At 38.6% G+C, this 15651-nt stretch overlaps 1 protein-coding gene across 5 annotated transcripts in view; it reads left to right on the forward strand.

Moving 5' to 3' along the window:
- Positions 1-4486: 4486 nt before the first annotated feature.
- Positions 4487-15651, forward strand: part of CTNNA2 (catenin alpha 2) — a 1140635-nt gene continuing 1129470 nt past the window's right edge. For 2 of the 5 annotated variants that reach the window (XR_006606450.1, XM_045079083.1), the window contains exon 1: positions 4487-4881. The gene's annotated coding sequence lies outside the window, so the exon portion shown is untranslated. The remainder of the gene's footprint in view (positions 4882-15651) is intronic. The other 3 variants (XM_004742295.3, XM_004742298.3, XM_004742297.3) reach the window with 2 other exon arrangements.

Raw genomic sequence — 15651 nt, forward strand, 5'->3', positions numbered from 1 at the left:
GTTTCTTTGTTGGCTGTTGGCCAGGAGTTGTGCTTAGCATTCAGAGGCTGCCCTTATTTTCTGGTTTATGGTTCTCTTCAAAGCCAGCATAACTATTCAAGTCAGTCTCATGCTTGAAATCTCTCTGACTCTTCTGCTGTCTTATCTAATGTATCTCTTGACTCTCTAGCGAAGGAAGATTCTCCACATTTAAGATGATGTAATTGTATTGAACCCATGTAGATAATTTAGGATAATCTCCTTTTTCGAATTCTTTAACTTTAATTACATCCTTGAAGTTCCCTTTGTCATGTAACATATCATATTTATATGTTCAATGTAGTAGGCATGGGAATCTTTAGGGGTCCATTATTTTTCTACCACATTCTATCTATATAATATCACAGCTGAAATGTTTCAAAAGGAAAGAGGTAGAAATTTTATGTATATAATTCCTAAAACACTTTCTCTATTTACTTACAAACATAATGTGTGTGTTTACATACATTAACACACCATTAAATGACATACACACAATTACCTAAGGATACAAATGTATAAATGATAGATATATTTGAAAAAAAGCAAAGTTAGAGTTGATAGAATAGGTAGGAAGCAAGAGTTCTAAAACAATTTAATGTTTGTTTGCTTTTTTTAATAATGAAAAGAGTACATAAAAACAACAGTGAGTATTTCATTGACTGGTATTTGTTTGACAAGAGATGAAATCTGCTACGTTTGTGAGAACAAGCTGAATCATAGAAGAAGAAATCCTGGGGTATGACTCATATGTAACAAATATTGTAACGAGGTCTGAAATATTTAGGAGATTATTAAAAAGTAAAATTTCTATGTTATCTTTACTCATAATTGCCAGAAGTTGGACACAACAAAGATGTTCTTTACTGGGCAGATAGACAAACAAACTGGTAAAACCAAATGATGGAATATTATTTAGCACTTAAATGAGTTATGAAGGTGTGAAAAGACATTAAGGAAACTTAAGTGCATATTATTAGGTGAAAGAAGCTAAGGCTGAAAAGGCTAAATAGGCTTTATACTGTATGATTCTAACTATATGATATTCTGAGAAAGGCAAAACTATAGATACAGTAAAAATATCAATGATTGTCAGGGGTTAGGGTTAAGAAAGGATCAACAGGTAAGGTATAGATTTTTAGGACGGTGTAACTATTCTGTATGATACTGCAATGGTGGATACATGTTTTTTATAGACCTAGAATGTACAAGCTGAATCTTAGTGTAAACTATACTGTGTTAACACTTTGAGTGATAACAGTATGTCAGTATAGGTTCATTGTTTTAGCAAGTCTAACACTGTGGTTGTCAATAGCAGGGGAGGTTTTGCTTGTATGGCAACAGGAGGTATATAGAAACTCTGTACTTTTTGCTCAATTTTGATGTGAACTTAAAACTGAGATATACTAAAAAATGAATTTCACAGGAGGATTTGATAGAGAAATTTCAGGAGCTAACAGACTGAATGAAGGTCCCAGTGTGTAGTTACCTAACATTTAAATGTATAAGCATGAGGGATAATTTTACTTAGAATCATCAGACTTGGAATCTATTCTAAAAATCTGGATGTCATGTTAATGCTTATATAGAATATTTTTGCGTTTGCACATGATAATATGCTTTTTGTTATTTATCTTGGTATAAATCTTTGATATGAATGCAGGAGGGGAAACTGCTTGTTTTTCTGAGGACTGTATCTGTTTATGTCATTGAAATGAAGGACAACACTTAAATAAATTTTAAAAAAATCAGAAACAGCCAAATTCACAAGCAGTCTCAAAACAAAGGAAACAAAGTAAAAAAAATAATAATAAAATTACCCCCTTGGTTTAGAATGGGTCAAATGAAATGATAGCTATTTAATATGCAATGATATCTATTATTTAAGCAAGGATGTTTAGACTGTTATCAGAGAGAAATAAATGTAGCTAACTAAGAAATAATACTGAATTTGCATGTTTCCATTGGGGAAGGTAAGGGTGAAGGTCCCTTTCATCCAAAACATGAAAGAGTTGGTAAATTCTTTGGAGGCAGGGAACAAAAATCTTAGCTGTCATTGGCCTGCTGGAGGCTTAAATATATTTCCTGGATAATTTCTTATCACTATCTGATTGACAGACAATAGTTTGGTGCATTTAGAAGGAAGAGTGAGGGAGGTCAAGGGTCTGAGAAATAAGGGATGGCTTTTAGGCTATTATTTTTTATTAAGTCTAAAGCCATTGCATGGATAAAACCTTATAAATATTTTACAAATGACTTTTATTTATTATTTTTTAAAGACTTTATTTATTTATTTGACAGACAGAGATCACAAGTAGGCAGAGAGGCAGGCAGAGAGAGAGAGAGAGAGGGAAGCAGGCTTCCTGCGGAGCAGGGAGCCCGATGCGGGGCTTGATCCCAGGACCCTGAGATCATGACCTGAGCCAAAGGCAGCAGCCCAAACCACTGAGCCACCCAGGCGCCCCTACAAATGACTTTTAAAGGTTTCTCAGTAATATCTAATAGTTTTGAAAGTCACTATAACATAAAAATGAAGGAAATCTCATTTTGACAACACTGAGTTTACATTGTGTCTCCCTTCTCCCCACCCCATCTACTGTCAGTTGAAACAGACTTACAGATTAAAGCCTAATTTAAAACAACTCACAAACCTATACATGAATCCACTCAATGTTAAAGAGATGAACTTGTCTGATAGTTCTTTGGCTTGTATTTTTAAATTTATCCCCTCCAGCCTGATGAGAATGAAAAATCACAGTAATAACAAAGAAATGTCAGTCATTGAGATAGTATTCTACCTTACTTAACTGGGACTACTTTACCCTTTCCATATTTTTAGACCAATTAAAATCAAAGTATACTCTGTCTTCAGGAAGATATGGTGCAGTAGTGCTATGAAGTATCCCTATTTTTATTTGAACACCTCCCTAGGTAACTTATCCTCCTCTTGCCATTTTAGGGTCCTGTGATGTCTCTCTAAATGTTACCTACTCTTCCTTCAAGTCTAGCTGAAGGGCCTGTTTCCTTCCTACATACTCCAGTCCATGGTGTGCTCTTTCCTTTTTCCAATCTGCTCATATCTTTTGGCACAGATAATTTGGTGTTCTGCATTTACTTCTTGAAGCCCATCCTGTTTCTTCTGTAACGTCTCTCTACTGTTTCTATAAACTGAGAGTAAGGAAAAAGCTTGGTGAGAGGAATCTGCGGTGTCACTGTCCGTGGTACTGAAACATCGTCTTAGGCTAAGGAGGTTTTTCTTAAGTTTATTTACACTGTTGATTTCTGTGCACTTTCTCTCAGGAATTTTTAAAATGGTGAAGTGGTGGTGACAAGGAAAATGTAAGCCAAGAAGAATTTGGAGAAAAATACAAAGGAATGGTTAGAGATAGAGCTCTCAAGCCATTGCCTGGAGAGAATAAGACACTTGGCTTTGATAACATTTTCAAACAATCGCAGATGCCAGCTTGGGAAGAAGGGGATGTAACGTAGCTGACATAGACAATGAAGAAGGAGTGTAAAAACATGCGTGTACCAAGTAATATAGGGCCGTACAAGTGTTGGCATGAACAAACACATTGATGATGGTGGGTGAACAGACCAGACCAGTAGGATGTTGTGAATGCAGCATCACTTGTGTCTCACCAAACTGACATAGATTTTTTTCCCCTTTATTCTCTCTCGATTAAAAAAAAAAAAGTCACTTGGTATTGTAGCAGAACAAAGATAACTGTAACTTAATAGCTTGTTCCTTCTTCATTTCTAGCATTTCTGTAACAGTTACATTCCAGTCCCAGTTGATGGTGATGAACAGAGCATAAACTCCCTACAATCTCTATGTAAATTCCCAACCAAAGTAAAACCTCCGCGAGGACAAACACCGGATATTAAACATTTTTGATATCTGGAAATGCTTAAGTAGAGTGGCTGGTGCAAATTGGGGGGCTCTGTAATATTCTTTGCATCAATGAAAGAATTAGAATGCCTTCCACATACACAGCACTCAACAAAGGCTCGTGAAATGAGCAAATATTGCATTTGTTTTAACTCTTCCATCCTCTTCCAGATCCTATTTTGAAGTCTAGTCCTCCTCCCCCTAGTAGCCAGGTCCCAATAAACCTTCCTCCCATACCAGACTCCACCTTCCTGCACTTAGGCCCAGCCCTCCTCCTGCCACGTGTCTGTGCCCTCTGGGGCTCACCCTTTCTTCCTACTAGGCAACCCCCGTCCCCTTTCCCCGTACCATCTGCCCCAGGACCTCTCCCGCACGGTGTCTCAGAAACCGGTCCTCGCGGCTTCCGGCCACTCAGCTCTGGGTCCTTGCCCGGAGAGTAACGCGGTTGTCATGGACACGGCACCTGCGCCCTTCGGCGGTGCCCCTTCGCCGCCATCCCCTCCCCCCACCTGCGGCGCGGAGCTAGCCTCGCCTCCCCAGCTCCGCCCCTGCCCCTCCCGCTCGGCGCTCCTTAAACCGCGCGCGCCCGTGTCCCCCCGCCCCGCCTCCCCCGGCCTCCCACAGCCCCGCCGAGCAGCGGGGACCGCGGGGACGCGCAAGCGAGCAAGCGGCCGCGCCTGCGCACTGGCCACCTCCCCTAGCGGCGATCCGGGCCGCTGCCGCTCGCGCTTGGGCAGGACGCCGGGCGGGCGGGGGGAGGGGGGAGCGGCTTCGCTTCCAGCCCTGAGTAAGGCGGAGACCCGGGCTGGCGGGCGGAGCAGGAGGCACCGCACCTCGGCCAGAGGCTGCTGCAGCAGCTGCTGCCCTCGTCCCCGCCGCCGCCTCTCCAGTCCCTTCAGTGATTACCCCTCCAGCTGTTGGGAACGGGCGAGAAAGAGGAGGAGGCGAGAAACTCCCACCGACCCACAGAGGTGAGTCCTGGGCAGAGCATCCTCCATCCTTGCCTGCCTCCCTCCCTCCCTACCTCCCTCCCATCCTCTCCATCCTCCCCTCCCTCCTCGCTCCCCAACCCTCCCGCCCTCATCCTTCCCAACATCCCTCTCTCCTCTCCCCTCCTTTCTGTCTTCCAGCCTTTCTTTCATCCCTTTCTTCCTCTCTCCCAGCCCCACTTCCTTCCCACCCTTTCTTTCTTCCCTCTCTTCCTTTCAGCCACTCGCCCTAGAGCGCAGCTCTGCATCCTTCCCCCCCACCCCTTTCTTCACCCCTTCCCCGGTGGGAGATCCCTTGCGTGCTACTACTGTCCGGATTCAGGGGCTTCCAGAAAATTGGGCACATATACAGAGAGATACACTCTTGCACCGCGGATGCCCTGCAGGTCCCTAAATTATTTGAATTAAGGGTCAAGTTGGATAGAGTGCTGGGACATGGAAGGAGAAGAGGGTCGAAGAAGAATCTGTGGATTTGTGCAGTATTAGGGTGGGGGTGGGGAGGATTGTCACTTAAACATGTTGCCAACAACCCCCCCATCCCCCTTTAGCAGTTTCTTTTTTTCCTCCTGAGAATTACATATTCCCAGCGTGTGTCTCACTAATTTTAAATTAGCAGCTTTCCTGCTTTGATAGTCTCTGTGAGAAACCACAAGGAAAGAAGAGAAGAGAGGAAGAGAACAAGAGAGGAAGAGGGGAGGGGAAAAGAAGGGTGGTGGCAGTGGACGCTTGTCTTCTTTCCCCCTAGGCCTCTTTTGATTGATATTTTCAAACCACCCGCCTAATATTTGTCTTGGAATTGAACCCGTGTGTCCTTAGTCCTGTCACTATCTTCTTCAAAGGCAGAAACTCTCTAAACTTTAATGCGTGTGCAGCATAGCATTATTTATGGAATGTTTTGGTCAGCGTACAAAACACTAAGGTAGATTGATTTGGGAAAACGGGGAGAAGGATGGCAGAGATGCACTTTTGTTCATTAGGGGTTAACTTCTAAAGGAGGACAATGGATAGATAGTTTTTAGAGTAATGAGGTTCTACTTCACAGGCTTATACATATACCATTTTAATAACATTAGTCACATTATAGACTTTAACAGATAATGTTAGCCGTTCTCCTCCACCTTACAGGAATTGTAAAGATCTTTGAAGAGAAGCATACTGTTTGATTCTGTTTGTAAACCACAAACCAATGGAAAAGTTGAATTAGCTCTGGGACCGTTATTAACAATTTAAAATTTCAGTTGGGTTTTGTACCACTTAGTTTCACCAAATGATGTATTTCACTTTACTTTCTTTAGCTTGCACTCTAACCCCTTCCATTATATATATATTAACGGTAATTTTTCAGTCTTCCTTTTTGTAAACATTGCTGCTGAAAAGTTTATTTATAAGTGGTGGGACAACCATGCCTCAGAATGTTTAGTGTATTCATCATTTTAGAAAGCTCCAATGAACAATATAAGTATAAATCAGAAATGGAGTATTTAGAAGCTTGTATTTTGCTATATATATATTCTTTAAAAAAAAGACAACAAAACCCAAAACCTTGATATCCATAGGATAGCTATATTTTATGTTTAATGAGTGTGTGAGGAGGAACTGAAATTTATGATGGATTCAGTGAAGCTAACAGTAAGATGCTGTGCTGTGGAACAAATTATTGATTTCTTTCTTTTCATTTAAATTATTATATGTCAATAGTGCAATATGCATTTTTGCATTTTATGGGAATGTAAAGTAGGAGTTGAGATGAAGACAGTTACCCTGCAAAGTGTATGAGTGCTGATTTGATGAAGAGCTGACACAGTTAAATCATCCCAATTAGTTTTGGGGAAGTAGGTGTTATTAGGAATGATGCACCTACCCCCTACCTAAACTCCCCTTGGTAGGAATGCAATTCCATTAATGGCTTGGCTGATTCTTAAGACATGTGGCAGAAGCTTGGTTGAATTATCAGTGTTAGCAACATCCTGATGCAGAATTGCAGTCAGCCTGGTCTGTATTTGAGTGGTTTCATTCCTTAAAAGTGAACACAATTGTAGATGGGAGTATTCCTGTATTGTTGTTGTTCCTTTTCCTGGAGTGCCACGAAGCTAGTGAAAGACTTTGATAGTAATTGTATCTGAAAAAAATCAGTTAGTTTTATTCTAATTTACTCTCAGATTATTTTTCCCCTTCCAGCATCTCTACTGCTCTTTCTTGGTGGGGCTTCATAGTTGCGAGTGTGTGGAAGAGGCAGACCCTCGGTCAGCCCTGCTCTTTCTTTATTGCAGTTTTGCAACACAGAGTAATTTTGGTGTATACCTCAGTTTTTAATAATGTGCTTACTATGGAAAGAAAGGTAGCTTTTATTTGTCTCCTTTGTAAACATTTGTCCACTCAGTGAAAACAAAATATGCATATTTATTGAAGCATAGAAGCTAAAATGACATCGTTTACAGTAAGATTTTAGAAAGATGAGTACAATTAATCAAATATAAAATAGAAGAGGAACTAGTATCTTCAAAAAGCAGCCTGCCACTCTGACCATAATCCAGTTTACAGATAAAGACCTACTTCCTTTGAGGAATTTCAGTTCCAGAAGCTTCTGCCTTTAGTTGACTGGACCTTTAAGAATGTGTGGTACAGATAAAGACCCAACAGAACATTTAGTGGACGCTGTAGGAAATATTCTGGATACATTCTCTGTGCCTTCCTCACTCAGAGCTCTTAAACCCTGCCCACCCTATGCTCCGGCAGAAGATATTAGAAGTAAAAGACACCATTCTCTTTGACCTTAGCTTACAGTCTAGTTGAGGAGGACAGGCATTTGCATGAGGTCATATTTCACAATGTCAAATAAGACCTTGGGAGAGCTTTAGATGTGAGTGCATGCTTTACTTAAGTAGTAGAGAGTGTTGTACTCTTGCTTACTACTTAATTATTCTTCTTCATCTACAAAATGCAAATTTTGGTAGACTCTGATACATGGGATTACTGTAAGGGTTAAATGTGTTAAGCACAGTACTTGGTACAAACAATGAATGTATTGGGTAAATATTATTGTAATTTGGAGAAATGATTTTAAAACAATCCAAGACAACATATGATTATGTACTAGAAAGAAGTGAAGAGGAAGTAAGTGTTAGAGGAATTCCAAACAGGACAGATGTTTATGTGGCCGGGGAAAGATTATATTCAGGAGTAGCTCTGGAGGTTGGACAGATATTCCTGAGAAGGATTTCAGGCAATGTGGGCACCATAGCTGGAAAAAAAGCAGAAAGAGAAGAAACAGCAAGGTGTGTTTGGAACGACTCTTTACTGGACTATTTGGCATATAGGTGAGGGTATTAAAAGGTATTAAACATATATAGTCAGTATAATTACACTATCCCTTAAGATGAGACAACTTGTTGTAGTGTAGGATCTATTTTACAATAGAATATTCAGCCACCCAGGGGATTTATATTAGTTCTCACCCTAAGCTGGATCCCAAGGCACAGAATCCAAGGTCCAGGTCACAGAAAGAACACAGACTACTTTTTTTTAAATCTCTTTTCTCTAAATTTCAAAGCAGAGGCTGAACTTGACCTTTCTGAATAACAAAGGCCCAATATTGTGATTATCACATCTCTCTCTTGTTTTGCCCTAACCCCGAGAATAATCCAGGACTGTATCTTTATTTAACTTTGAGACATATGAATCCTGTAATTTTAGGGTAATTGTATCTCTAGAACTTCATTTTTATTGCATTATTGACTTTTCCTAATAACAGCAATCCCTCCCCCACTTTTTTGGTGTTCAAGATTGTTAATGGTTCTGTATGAATTATGCTATTTCAAGTGTTTTCCTGGGAGACAAAGCTGTGATGACAGCAGAGGGTCTGTTTGGGAATGTGCACCAAGCAAGGTAAATATCTACATGGGATGTGGTGCCAGTGGCTTTCTGGATACGTCTGTTGGTACACTTTTAGCTTTGGTTGGTGTTCATGAACTATTTTGAAATATGTGTTCATGAAACAATTATCCAACAGCATAAGTGATATGAATTGTGTTATTTTTGTCAGAAAAGAAGATTTTCAGAATATTTTACCTGCAATTTAAAAGGATTAGCATTTATAGTGCTCATGTTTAATCTGTTTTTAATAGATTGACACAATTTGATTGCTTTATCAAAATGGTAGAATGCTCTTTTTATATTTATTTTTTCATAGTTTTAATAATACAGAAAATGTTCTCATGAATATTATTTTATGATATATAGTTATAAACATAAATGTATTTCCAAAAGCTAGCAGTTTAACAGACCAGAAAGTGTAGTATTTTTATTTTCTATTTTAAGGTTCTTTTCTCAATATTTTGATGTTTTAAAGATTCAGCAGACCTAAATAAAACATTTTCAAATGTATTACTTCTAGTCAGTTCCATAGTAAAGCACCACTGATATTTGGCAGACTTTACTTTTAGACATTTTTATTTTCCTCATAAGTGAATTTTTACGTTGGAGATGAATTCTAACTCAACCACAAATATGCATTCTGTAACTCTTTGAGATTATTATCTGTAAAAATTATTAAATAATTATTAAAAAACACAAAGTGATAGTCTGATTTTATAAGGCTTAATTTTATAGGGCTTTTGTTCTTTTTTATTTCAAGGCTGTATAATTTTAAAAAAGATTTTACTTATTTATTTGACAGAGAAATCACAAGTAGGCAGAGAGGAAGGCGGGGGTGGGGGGGAAGTAGGCTCCCTGCTAAGCACAGAGCCCATGGGGCTCTATACCAGGACCCTGAGACATCATGACCTAAACTGAATACAGAGGCCCAACCCACTGAGCCACCTAGGTACCCCTTCAAGGCTGTATCTGCGTGTACAACTCTTAGACTATTATTTTTCAGTTGTGAAGACAGTGTGCATTAACAGTAGTGAAATAAGTGATTGTCTTTCCCTGTAAGTTAAGGTGGTGACCAAATCGAAGAGTGGAATAAAGATAAAATAAAATGAATTAATTTTGTTTCATCTGTTAGCTGAAAAATTAATAGTTTTTGCTCATTTAGGGGTTTTCTGTATTTTTTTCTGTCATTCTAATTAAATCCATGTTTTATTCATTTAGAGGTATACACACACACACACACATATATACATATTTCAGTTAACATTCTTTAAAACTAGATCATAGATAAATAACATATATGTAAAACGAGATGTTGGTTTTCCATTGTTTTGCTATTTTTCAATACCTTGCTGTTTTGTTTAGTTGCCTTTTGTGGGGGAACCAAGTATATAGCACCTGTGGGAGCTAGATCCACATCAGGACCCAACTAAAATAATAACACAGGTTGCTTCAACATTCCCCCCTTAAAATAATGGACATGCCACCAGGGTTGAGGTAAAAATAAATAATTGTATAATGTCCTAAGACTATAGAATCATAACAGAAAATTAATAGAACATTTCCGATATGTTACTGTCTAAACTGGGCTTATGTTGTTCATTACATATCTGCAGTAAATCCAAGACCTTTTTTTATAGCACCTTGAAGTTTCACAGCCAAAGTCATGAATTCTGATAGAGAGATGTCATTTCTCCCACATCATAATCAGAAACCACAGTGAGGGGAGCCTGGGTGGCTCAGCGGGTTAAAGCCTCTGCCTTCAGCCCAGATCATGATCCCAGGGTCCTGGGATCGAGCCCCGCGTCGGGCTCTCTGCTCAGTGCAGAGCCTGCTTCTCTCTCTCTCTGCCTGCCTCTCTGCCTACTTGTGTTCTCTATCAAATAAATAAATAAAATCTTAAAAAAAAAAAAAAAAAGAAAGAAACCACAGTGACTCCGTGAATGACTAAAGGATCTGATAGTCTCATCTGATTTTAATTGTGATCAGACGAAGGTTTGGTGCGAATCCATTTTCACAAGTTTATCTTAAATTCAAAGACCTGAAAACTGTTGTTAAATATCATAAATACATAAATAAATAAGTAAATAAGTAATAAATAAGTAAATACATACATAAATAAGTAAATACATACATAAATATCATAAATACATCTTTCAGTAAAAATGTAGAAATGCTTTAACTATCTCAGAAAGAGCTAATTGTCTTTAGTTATTTCTGGGAAAGGGGATCCCATAATTCTTGAGAGTTTACCACTTGTCTTCATTTTCTTTCTTTAGGCCTTGATACCTGCCAGAGTAATTCCATAAAATATGCTTTCCCACTCTCTCCCTCCACTACCCGCCCCCCTCGCCCCATAACATGCAGAAACAGCATAAGAAGTATATACAGAACTTGTTGGGGATAATGCTTGCATCTAAATTATCTCTATATTCACTTATGCTTTCTTTGTATTTTTAATCTTATTACCTAGCATGAATTTATTCAACAGGTTTTTTGTTTGTTTTTCGTTTTTCTAAATATCTGCTCAGTGCAGAGCATTGGGCCAGAGATTGTAATTTTATGAAAGCACTGAATCTGGAATCGGGACACATCAGTTCTTCCTTGAGATTTTCAACTAACTAACTAGCTAATATGACTAAACAAGCCTCACGCTCTCCAAGGCTTATTTATTTAATCTGTATTTTAAGTGACTTGGGTTATATGATACGTAGAGTGTTTTCTAGCTATAAAATTCTATAATACTACTTGTGAGTTTCCCTTAAAATTTCAAGGCATGATTTATTTCTCACTGTGTCCCATTTTTTTTTCTTTTGAATCATAAACTGCTGCTACATGAGAAAAACCTTCATCTTCAGTGGCATATGCTTTCCCTTTCCTGAGAAAATTGAAAATGTAGCTTCACAGAGTCTCTGGGCCAAGAGAGAACTATGGCACATTTCCCTTTCTTACCTTCCCATCCTTTCCTCTCTCTCCTTTTTATTTTTTAAAGATTGATTGATTGATTTTAGAGAGAGAGTGGGGGAGCATGAGCAGGAGGGGCAGAGGGAGAGGGACAGAGAATCTCAAGCATCCTCCATGCTAAGCAAAAAGCCCCCACAGAAGGCTCAACTTGACACTAACCTGAGCCAAAACCAAGTGTCAGATGCTTAACCAACCATACCACCCAGGTGCCCTTTTAAAAAATCCTTCCTGGGGTGCTTAGGTGGCTCAGTGGATTAAGCCTCTGCCTTCGGCTCGGGTCATGATCTTGGGGTCCTGGGATTCAGTCCCGCATTGGGCTCTCTGCTCAGCAGGAAGCCTGCATCCTTCTCTCTCTCTCTCTGCCTGCCTCTCTGCCTACTTGTGATCTCTGTCTGTCAAATAAATAAATAAAATCTTTAAAAAAAAATAAATAAAATTCCTTTCTGGACCAAAGTTACCTATGTTCATGGACTAGTCTGACTTGTTTGAGTAATACCACTGTCTTTGAAAGACTTTATGGCATTAATGAATTTAGAATAAGGTGATATTTATTTAAGAAATTACGTATGCTCCAAGGTTAGTATCTGTGCCTCAGGCACAGCAAAGTCTTGCTTATCCCCTAAATCCTGTCCCATAGGACAGAGTGGTTGCCAGTATTTCTACCAAACTCCCATTATGGTTTTTAAGATCAAATTTGTTGAGGTATGTTTTATATATAATAGGGTGTATCCATTTTTTCTGTTCTTAGTGAGTAGCTGGCATATTAGTTTCAGGTGGATAGTATAGTGATTCAACATTTGTGTACATTACAAAGTGATTACTCTGTCAAATCTAGCTACTCTCTGTCACCAAGCAAAGTTACTACATATAGACCCTACTTTTTTTTACATTGTTGCCCTCTGTTTTATTTGTTTTATAACTGTAATTTAGTACCTTTTAATCCCATTTCCCTATTTTGCCCATCCCCTCACCTCTGGACACCACCAGATTGTTCTCCATATTTATGAGTCTGTTTCTGTTTTGTTTTGTTTATTTATTTATTTTTTATATTCCACATATAAGTGGAACCATATGGTATGTGTCTTCCTCTGTCTGATTAATTTCACCTGATAAAATTCCCTCTAGGTCCATCCATGTTGTCACAAGTGGCAGAGCTTCATTCTTTTTTTATGACTGGGTAATATTCCTCTGTATATGTGTATGCGTGCATGTGCATGTGTTTGTGTGCACCTGTGCATGTGCCACACCATCTTTATCCATTCATCTCTCGATGGACACTTAAGTTGCTTCTGTATCTTCACTACTGTAAATAATGTTCCAGTGAACCTAGGGGTCCATGTATCTTTTCAGATCGATGTTTTCACTTTCTTTGAATAAATACCAGAAGTGTAATTGCTGGATCACCTGGTAGTTCTACTTTTAATATTTTGAGGAACCCCTATCCTGTTTCCATAGCAGCTTGTGCCATTTTACATTCCCAAGAACAGCACCCAAGAGGTGTCTTTCTTCCACATTCTTGCCAACACTTGTTATTGTTTATCTTTTTGACAGCAGTCATTCTGACAGGTGTGAGGTAATATCTCATTGTGGTTTTGATTTGCATTTAGTGATCTTAGTGAAAAGACACATCTCTTCACATGTCTATTGGCCATCTGTATGTCTTCTTTGGAGAAGAAATGTGTATTTAGGTCCTCTGCCCATTTTTTAGTTGGATTGTTTCAGACTGAATTGTATGTTTCTTACATATTTTGGATATTAACACCTTATTGGTTATATCATTTGTAAATATCTTCTGAGTACCCTGTCTTTTAATTTTTTTTTGATGGTTTTCTGTGCTTTGCAAAAGCTTCTTAGTTTGATGATGTCCTGTTTACTTTTGGTTTTGTTACCCGTCTCTAAGGAGATCTAAAAATAATGCTCAGACCAACATCTGAGAGCTTATTGCCTATCTTTTCTTTTAGGAGTTTTATGGTTTCTGCTCTTACAGCTAAGTCTTTAATCCATTTTGAGTTTATATCTGTATATGGTATACAAAAATTGTTGAGTTTCTTTTTTTGCATGTGGGTATTCATTTATTGAAAAGACTGTCTTTTCCCCCATTTTATATTTTTGCTTCCTTTGTGGGATATTAATTGACCATATAAGCATGGGTTTATTTCTGGTGTCCATTCTGTTTCAAAATGGATCCATTTAAGTACTATTGTGTGTTGACAAATATACCTATGTAACTGCCACTGTGATCAAGATCTAGACTATTTCCATTGCGCTAAAAAGTTCCCTTCTGCTTGATCTGCTTTGTTTCCCTGTTGATTAGCTTTTCCTGTCTAGAAATGGCTATGGATTGAATCATAGAATATGTATTCATTTTTGTCTTCTCTCATTGAGCATAATGCTTTTGATATTTGTCTATGGCTTTGATTATATAAACTTTAAGAAGAAAATGTAGGAGAAAGTCTTTGTGATTTGGGGTCAGGCAGTGATATCTTAGGTAGGACTCAAAAAGCACTAACTGAAAAAAAAAGATGAACTAGACTTTATCAAAATTTTTTTAAATAGCTTCTTTTTAAGAACACAAGATTTGCTAGATCTATGTATCTCTATGTCTATCTCTATATATTGGACAAAGGACTAATTGTCCTATTGTAGATAGGATTCTTGCATCTCTGTAAGAAAACAAATAATCTAACTAAAAGATGGACAAAACACTTGAAGATACATTTCACTAAAGAAAATATACAGTGGCCAATGAAGACGTGAAAAGGTGTTTCACTGCATTATTTGCCCAAGTAATGAAACTTAAGAAACACAATATGATACTCCTGTAAAAACACTAGACTGTCTAAATTTAAAAAGACTGACAATATCAAGTTTTGGAGAGGGTGTGAAGCAGCTGAAGTTCTCAGATGTTGCTGGTGGGAACGCAACACTTGGGGAAACAGTTTGGCAGTTTCTCTTAATGTTAAAAATACTCTTACCCTACAGTCCCGGAATTCCACTCCCAGGTGAAATGAAAACATATGCAGAAAGACTTTTATGTGAAAATTAATGGCAGCTTTCTTCATAATAGCTTCAGACTAAAAACAACCAAAATATCCATCAAATTCCCATTTTAAAGTTACTCTTTAAAATTGCTGGTCTATATATTCTTTGAAGATGGGCTGTTTGCTCTAAGCAACTAGCAGCAGAAGAAAGGGAATACATTCAAAAAGATTTTCAAAAATAGTAAGAAATCCAAAGGATGGGAAGGGCAAGGTGTGAGACCTAGGCTTGATTTTCCCTCTCTCCACTTGTCTCTACCCTCCTCAGTGTCTAGACCTCACCATCAGCAGCAGTGTCTCTTCCAGAGAAATGAAACCTTAGCCAAAAGTCCTCCCTTAATCTTTTATCGCACTGGCCAGTGCTGGATCACATGGCCATCCCTAATCTATTCAACAGCAAGGGGAAAGGGAAGAGCCTGCCAGAGAGTTTAGGCTAATCAGGATCTCCTGGCTAGGGATGAGGTCAGCTTTCCCTGAAGTGCATGGTTGTGTATAGGAAATGAAAGGGACAGATGAGCTGAATGGCAGTTCTGTTAAGGAAAAGGAAGGGGAAAATCAATGTTGGGTAAGCAAGCAGCAGTGTAGTTGTAATTTGATTTAGAGGCCTGCCATGATAATCTCAGTCTTATGGAAAAAAGGTTGAAGAGGAAAATCTAGGATTGCAGTCAGGGTTTGTTATTGTGGGGATGTGTGACTAAAGGGTACCATAGGAGAAAAAGGGGGAAAGAAATTTAGATCCTGATGTACAGCATGAACTGGAGAAAGAAAGAATCTAGATTCAGGGGAATAATCCAAAGTGGGCAAGCATACAAATAGTGACGAGCAGTGCCAGGCACACTGGGGCCCATGGAGTTGGGACAGGAGGTGAAAGTCAATGCTG

This window comes from Mustela putorius, unplaced genomic scaffold (assembly GCF_011764305.1).
Source record: "Mustela putorius furo isolate JIRA1106 unplaced genomic scaffold, ASM1176430v1.1 tig00000281_pilon_pilon_pilon, whole genome shotgun sequence".
NCBI lineage: Eukaryota > Metazoa > Chordata > Mammalia > Carnivora > Mustelidae > Mustela > Mustela putorius.